An 8,871-nucleotide genomic window follows, 5' to 3' on the forward strand; every position below is an offset into this window, starting at 1 on the left:
TATGGTAAGAGTAATGATGATGATAAAATAGGTGTTTACACAATGTATAAAAACTAAGCAAAATATAACTATATATCCAAACGAAAATATTTGGTAAAAAAAAAATAGTTAAATAACAATTAATAAATATTAAATAAGAGAAATTTATTTTTAACATTATTTCTGATTGAAGAATTTTTGTGAAAATAGTATCAATTGTTCCCTTTTTTCTCTTCTTCTTTTTTATTTTTATTTTTTGGAGGATCTAGTTTCTTTTTGTCGGACTATAAGCTTTTTTTTTTTTACCTCAAAATTCGTTGCATTGAATCCCATGTTTTTCCTCAAGATTGTGTTCTCAGGATTTTAATGCACACTAAAATCCAGGTTTGTATAAAGTTTTAAACAGTTTAGGGGTTTTTTGTCATGGAGAGTTGTTTTAGCTGTAGAAGTTAATCCCTTTTTGGGACTGGAGAAATTAGGCCTTTTCTGTTTAAATTTGGGCCTTTTCTTAGACAACCTTTTACAATCAGAGAAAAAGGGCCAAGGCCCAGGAAAAATATTATGCTGAGAAAGGGTTTAGGCAAGAAAAAAAAGGAAGACAGCTATCTTCTCATAGCACATCATAGTCATGGAATTATCAGCATTTTGTAGGGGGTAACCACGGGTAGTGGGTACTCGATTACCTGTTCGAACCCGAATCAAATTAATTAAATTGGTTTTGGAATTAACGGGTAATTGGATCCAATCCGAACTAAACCGATAATTTTTGTTAGTGATTGGTTTGGGTATTGGTTCTGGGACTGCAGGACTCGAACCAACCCGCAAATCCGATCATATATTAATTAAATAAAAAAAATATATATATATATATGGCTTTTTCATTAGACAATGATTATTCACTATTAATATGTTTGGATTTTAATGAGTTTAGTTTTTTAATATATTTGGTATTTAACATGTTTGGATTATTTCTATCGATGTTACATGTTGATTGTACTTGTTGAATTTTTAAGATAAAAATTTGGTTTTTTTTATGAATTTCAAAGTTATCGGGTATCCAATTACTCGAATCGAACTAATCCGTTCTTAATCGGTTTGGTTTGGTTTGGGTACATGTACAAAAAAATGTAAATCCAAACCAAACCAAATCAATTACATTTTAATCGGTTCGATTTTAATTTTACCATAAATCTAAATCAAACCGACCCGTACTCACCCTTATCATTTATATTTTGTTATGATGTCTTTTAATGCTTTTTTTTAGATTAAATTAAGGATCTCGCTATGATGTAGAAGTTTATATTATTATACACATATAGAAAACACGTGTTGCTTAATTCTTTATTATCGATGACTCTAACATGTTTCTGTATATTATTTGATAGATGAGATAAGGTTTTGGAAGGCAAAAGTTGAAGGCAACTAGAAGGTGGTCAGATACTACAAGAAATTAATTAAAAAGATTGTAATAGATTAGTAATTAATTAATTAATTTATTAAATGGTATAAACGGCCTTAGATCATTGTTTTTATTGCCGGTTGTGGGTTGTAATTATTTTTTTATGATGGGTGTATATTATGTTTGGTAAATTATATGGTACAGATCAAGTTGATATAGAGAGAGATTGATGCATTGAGGAACTGACACCTATGACTGTGGAACTGACGTGAGGCTTTCATGTTGGCTTGAAGGGTGGACCTGCATCATGAGCCTTGTTTTGCGTGGGTTAGCATTTTATTAGGTATGTAACAATGGTGGCGGCAAAAAGAAAATAATGGGCCTTAAATTGTTTGCAAGGGGAAGCAATATCCTGTTTTTGTTAGTTTTTCATAAATTGGTTTATGGATAAACCCTTAAATTAAGTATAATTAAAAACCAACACATTTTTATTGCTAAAAAAAAAAATATCAATATGTTATTGTTGTGTGTGATAAAATGAAGATAAAAATTTACAAATTAGTTACACTAACATTGTTTTATGTCTATGTTTATAGGAGATATAGACACAATTACACATGTATATTGTTTGGTTAATGAGATATTAATTTTTGAAGGATATGGTTATACACAAGTATACATAAAATTCTATATTTAGTGTCCTTTAAAAAAGACGAGATATTGAGACACATTTAATAAGACACAAATTTTTACATTTTTATCTATAGTTATTTTTTGGATTAAGTACGATTTTGGTCCCTAACGTAGAGGTCAAAAGTTTTTTTTGTCTCCGACCTTTTTTTTTTTTACAAAATGGTCCCGAAAATTTAACTTAGTTTTAAAATTGTCTTTTTGACCGAAATTTTTATGTTTATTACCTAATTATCCCAAATTAAAAAAATATAAAAGAAAAAATAGGTTAAAAGGTTGGGGAACAGGGGAAGCTCTTCACACGGGGTTCAAGGAAGAAGAGGGAAAAGGGAAGGTGGAGGAGGAAATTAAAGGGGAAGGGAATCTACCGCCGTTGCTCCTCGCCATCGCCGCAGCTCGTCGTCGTTCGGTCACTGGATCTCGCCATTGCTCCTCTGCTTCTGTTTGATCTCGCCGCTGCTCCGCTGGTTCGAGACAAGAACAGGGAAAGATTTCGGAGGTTTTATGATGGTGGGTGGAGGAGAGGCCGACGGTGACGGTGGAGCTCAAAGAAGATGGCGCAAACCGGAGGTGAGTCGAGGGAGGAAAAGAGGGCTTCGCGCTGTGACGGTGGCGCTATGGTAGCACAAAGAGAGAAGAAGAAAATGGTGGTGGTGCTGTGATGGCTAATCATCCAGGGGACAGTGAACAGAGGAGAAGAGAAAAGAGGAGAGGAAGAAGAAAAGAGAAGGAGGATGGTTCGGATGGCTCGTCGGCTTCTGCGTCTACTTCCATTCTTCTTCTTCTTCTGTTTCCATTCTTCTTCTGCTTCGACTTCTATTATGTTGTTGATTTTTTATTATTGTTGCTTCTGGTTACTTCTGCTTGTGGTTGATTACATTGTTTCATTGTTGTTGTTGTTGTTCTACTCCTGCTCCTGCTCCTGCTCCTGCTTCTATTCTTACTTGATTACATTGTTTTATTGTTTTATAATACAGATTTGTTAATCCATTATACATTTTTTTTAATGTTTATTCCATTGTTATTGTTCTTTTGGTTTTTGTTGTTTCATTGTTGTTGATTCTCCTTCTGCTTTATGCTTCTGCCTGCTTCTGTTTCTGCTTTTGCTTGTGTCTCTGCGCCTCTGCTTCTGGTTGATTTTGAAAAAGAAGGAGGAAGGGTATTTTCGTCTAAAAGACAATTTTAAAATTGAGTTAAACCTTCGAAACCATTTTGTAGCAAAAAGAGGCCGAGAACGAAAAAAAATTTCAGCCTCTACGTTAGAAACTAAAATCGTACTTAACCCTTATTTTTTAGAATATCACTTTTATCCTTAACCCTAATTTCTTTTTTCTCCTCTTTTTTCATTCTCTATTCAGAGCTTCCATCCTCCTCCTCCTTCTCTCTTCCTTTTTCCCTCTTCCTTTGCCACTGTCGTTTCTCTCCACCCTCCTTTCTTCCTTCTTCTCTTCTCCCGCTCTTCCTTCCTTCTTTTGCATCTCCCTCTACCTTCGTGTGCATCTCCTCATTCTATTCACGTTGCCCTCTACCTTCATCTTCTCTCTTTTGTGTCACCTTTTGCGTCAACATCATCGTCATCATCTCGGTTTTACCTTGCCTCTCCTTCTCATTTTTGTTTCTATTTTTTTAAGGAATTAGAAAAAAGATTATTTTATTTTTTTAATTTGAATTATTTAACTGATGTTTGAATTAGAGTTGTTGATTTTGATAATTTGAGTCATTGAGAATGAAAAATTAGTAATAAAGACAGAGATAGTGGTGAAAATTAGTGTTGAGGGCGGTAGTGGTAGAGGTGAGCACGGGTAGCGCATATCCGATTACTCGTCTAAACCCGAACCGAACAATTAAATTGATTTAGGAACCAACTGGTAATCGAGTCCGATTCGAACCAAACCAATTACTCTTTCTAGTAATTGACTCGGGTAATGGTTCTAGGGATGCGGAATCTGAACCAACCCGTGGACCCGACCATATATTAATTAGATAAAAAAATTTAAAATTTAAAAAATATATATGGCTTTTATTGATTTTAAATTTCTCTCTATTGCACTCTTGTATTTAGTTTTTAATGTGTTTGGTGTTCAACATATTTAGATTTTAATTTGTTTAGTGTTTAATATGTTTAATATATTTAACTTCACTCACTTTTTCAATAAAAAAATGATTTTTTTCAAAAAAATTCTTTAGCAAAAATTTTATTTTTTTATGATTAAATTTTGTTTATCAAAATACTTTTTAACAAATTATTTTTTTTGTTCATTAAATTGTATTTTTACCAAAATATTCTTTAAAAATTTTTTTAATAGTTAAAATAATTTTTTTAAAATATCCTTTAATAATTTTTTAATTAAATTATGATTTTTCCAAAATTTTCATTAACAATTACTTTTATACTTTACTATTAATTTTTCGATACCAATATATATTATTTTAATATTAAATTAAAAAAATCTTACCACTGTTAATATGTATAATAATTAATATTAATAAATAATTTATTTTATTAAACTATTAAAAATTATTAACAACTTTATCAAAACTTAAAAACAAGTTGAGATGGATAAATATCAAATTTAAAAAATTAATATCTCATTCCTTTCATTATTTACAAAGCAAGTTTCTTAATAATTTAAAAAGTTATTGAAGGGTATCTTAAGAAAAAAATTATTTAATCATTAAAAAATTGTTTAAAGAATATTTTGGTAAAAGTACGATTAATCAGTAAAAAAATAAATTGTTAAAGGATATTTTGCTAGGCAAAATTTAATAAAAAAAATTTACTAAAAGATATTTTTGTAAAACATAATTTATTTTTTCTTGAAAAATAGGTAAAGTTAATGTTGGTTAACATAAAAAAAATTAAATGAATTAAATATGAGATTTTTTAAAAGTTAAAAAGGAGAAGAGTGTATATTATATCATTATGGTATAGTATAAAATATTTTATGATATAATTTTTTATTTGAAGTCTTATATAGGTTATGGTAGACCTAATTATAAAATAAAAAACTTATTTATTATTATCTGAGTTATCTAAAAGATTATTTAAAAAGCAATTAAAACTGTTATCCCTATAATTAATAAATTTATCACATTGTCCAGTTTAATTCTGTTGTTTTATAAAAAAAATGTAGCATCATATTTGCAAAAAAAAATCAGTCCAATATTAACACAAACATAATAATGGAGCCCACTTTCATCCATCCTTCTCCTTTGGAGTTAGACGGCTCGGCTAAACCAAGCCAGAAGAACTGATCAGTGTCAGATCTTGCTCCCTGAAATTACACACCAAAAGCACGTGTAATGTACTTGCCCCACCTTTCTATTTTTGTACCAATTTAACTCTTTATATGTGTCAACATGAGATAAACAGAAAAAAATAAAATATCTGTATATCTGTATAAATTTAAATTTGCACATTATAATGACCCATTATGTTTTTTTTTTTGTTTTTTTGAGTTAAGTTTATTGTGGTTTATATATCTTATTGTTGTATTGTATTATTTGGACAGAAAATTTGTGAACATATATCCTAAGATGAAATATGTTTTTCTTTGTCTGACAAGGAAATTATGAATCTAATGAAACAAATTAGGATATAAATGATTGTAGCTATAAGACTTAAGACCAAAACAAAATAGATGTAACTAGGGTGCATCCGTGTATATTGGGAATTTCTTTAAAAACAAATGAAAATCGAATGTAAAAGATTTTATTATTGGACAAAATATACATACCATAATAATTATTTTTATAATTATATTTATTATTATAAAATATAATAAAATTTCAAATTATGTCGCAAATAAATTAAAAACTAAAATAATCATTTAAATAATAACATATAAGTTAAATAATTATTTAAACAATAGCCTGTTAATAATGTAATATTACAGAAAATCAAAATCAAAATTAAATATAATTTTAAAATTAATTCATGAAAAAAAATAAGATGTCGCTAATAAAAGTAGTAGTGAAACTATATATACACAACACACTAATATGTCTTTGAATTTTTTTTTTAATTTTGTGGTAAAATTAATCACGCGAATAAAAAAAGAAGAAACGTACAATAAGACATAAAATTTAATTTTCTCCACATATATAAAATAAGGATGTAGAATATATGGTGATTAGGGTATATTATAATTTAAGATTTAGGGTTTGGTATCTTAGGAGTTAAGGTTGAGAATTTCTGTATGTGGTGAATATAGTTTAGAATTTAGAGTTTAGAGTTTGAGTTTTAGAATTATGATTTATGATTTAAGATTTGTGGTTTAGAATTTAGAATTTATGATTTTATAGTTTATGATTTAGAGTTTGTAGTTTAGGATATAAAATTTAGTGTTTAGAATTTAAGATTTATTTTTTTATTTAAAATTTATAGTTTTAACTTTTAAGGCATAGAATTTAGAATTTAGAATATAAAGTTTATGATATATAATTTTAGTGTTTAGGATTTAGATATCTATAGAGTTATTTTAATTGAGAATTTAATTATGATGAAAAATAACGTACAATTATGTTGATAGAGACTAATTATGGACAAGTGTTTCATTATTATTAGTAATTTTATTATTTGAATTCAATTTTGGTCCTTTTTTGTTAATTAATTAAATAATTATTATATAATCTATTTAGAGGTGAAAGGTTTATTTGGTATTATATAATAATATAAATTAAAAGCGCGTATAGTACCTGTTAATTTACCAATAATAAAGATAAATAAATTAAATTTTATTTAATAATTAGTGTAATTTAGTTCTATATATTATATATTTAAAAGAATTTTTGTTATGATATATTCTATATTTGCAACAATAACTTAAAATTTTTCTAGATTTGTGTACTGTGTGTGAAAATAAATTTTCATAAACATGCGATTATAAAATATTTTTATGATTTACTATGTTAACTTTACTAAATAATTTTGCATAAAAAATTATTTCTTAATTTTAATCATTAGCACTCTTTCCATATTTTATTGTAGATTGATTAAAAAAACATATGGAATTTACTATTCTTGCAATCACAGTTTTTTAGAATTCTCATGAAGTTTCAACACATATTTTTATACTGGATAACTGTCTAATTCTATCTACATGTGTAGATGATACGTGTATGCTTATATATAATGAATATAACGTATTTTGTATTATAATGGAAGGAGATAAATTTTCTGCAATAATGGTTCTACTAAAAGGTAGATTTGTCGATATTTTTTTAAAATAAATAATTTAATTATTTTATTATCGAAATATATAATTTATAGCGTATTTTTCAATTTATATCGCATTGATTTATTTTATTTATATCATAAATAAAATATATGTATTTGTAAATATAAAAATATGATATTTTAAAAATAATAAAAAATATTAATAATTTAAATTGGATTAAATTCTTAAAAATTGAATGTTTTAAATAATATAGAAGATGGATGATTTCAAATAATAAAAAAGATGAACAGTTTTAAATAATAGAAAAGATGGACTAACTAATTAATGGGCGACTGGACGTATCACGTGATTTGAAATTGCCTATTTAAAATCAATACATTATTTTCTTATAAACCAACCCATTTAAACTAATAATAAAAAAATTTAGTGTTAATTTATTTCCTTTTTAAGTATGTTTATTAAAAAAAATATACGTTAAAATTTAACTCCTAAATTAATTACGGAATATTTATATATATTTATACATATAATAATTAAATTTTCATAATAAAAAAATTATAATAAATGAATAATCTAAATTATTTACGATAATATAATAAATTTTTTATGAAATATTAAATATTATTGTAATAAATAAGTAATCTAAATTGCTTAAAAAATTATTATATTATTGTAAGTAATTTAGATTATTTATTTATTACAATTTTTAAAATTTTATTATGATCATTTAATTATTATATGTATAAATATATACAAATATTCTGTAATTAATTTAGGAGTTAAATATTAACGTATATTTTTTTAATAAAACATACTTAAAAAGGAAGTAAATTAACACTAAAATTTTTTACTATTAGTTTAAATAGATTGGTTTCTAAGAAATAATGTATTGATTTTAAATGAATAGTTTCAAATTACGTAATACGTCCAATCGCTTATTGATTAGTTAGTTAAAATCACCTCTCTTCTCCTATTATTTTGAAATCGTCTATCTTCTCTCCGCCAATCTTTTCTATTATTTAAAATTGTCCATCTTTTCTATTATTTGAAATCATCCATCTTCTATATTATTTAAAACGTTCAATTTTTAAGAGTTTGGTCCAATTTAAATTATTAATATTTTTTATTATATTCAAAATATTATATTTTTATATTTACAAATATATTTATCTCATTAACAATATAAACGAAATAAATCAATGCGATGTAAATTGATAAATACACTACAAATTATATATTTCGATAATTAAATAATTAAATTATTTATTTTAAAAAAATCCGGCAAGCCTAACTTTTAGTGAAGCCCATTATTGCAGAGAATTTGTCTCCTTCCATTATGATACAAAACACATTATATTCATTATAAGTATACACGTGTCATCTACACATGTAGATGGAATTCTCTACTTGCACAGTAGAATTTGCCAATAATAAAATTATATTATAACTTAGAATTATGTCGTTTATCCAAGTATTTTTGATAACTAACTCTAACTAAATTAATCCAAACTCAATAAAAATCATATTTATTAGTGAAAATCTGAATACACATTTTAATTACGTGAAAGTTTCTACGTTTCTTTTTTTTTTCTTCTTCATCATTAAGCAAAACACTAAATTTAT

The sequence above is a fragment of the Arachis stenosperma genome, chromosome 4 (genome assembly GCF_014773155.1).
Source record: "Arachis stenosperma cultivar V10309 chromosome 4, arast.V10309.gnm1.PFL2, whole genome shotgun sequence".
Lineage (NCBI taxonomy): Eukaryota > Viridiplantae > Streptophyta > Magnoliopsida > Fabales > Fabaceae > Arachis > Arachis stenosperma.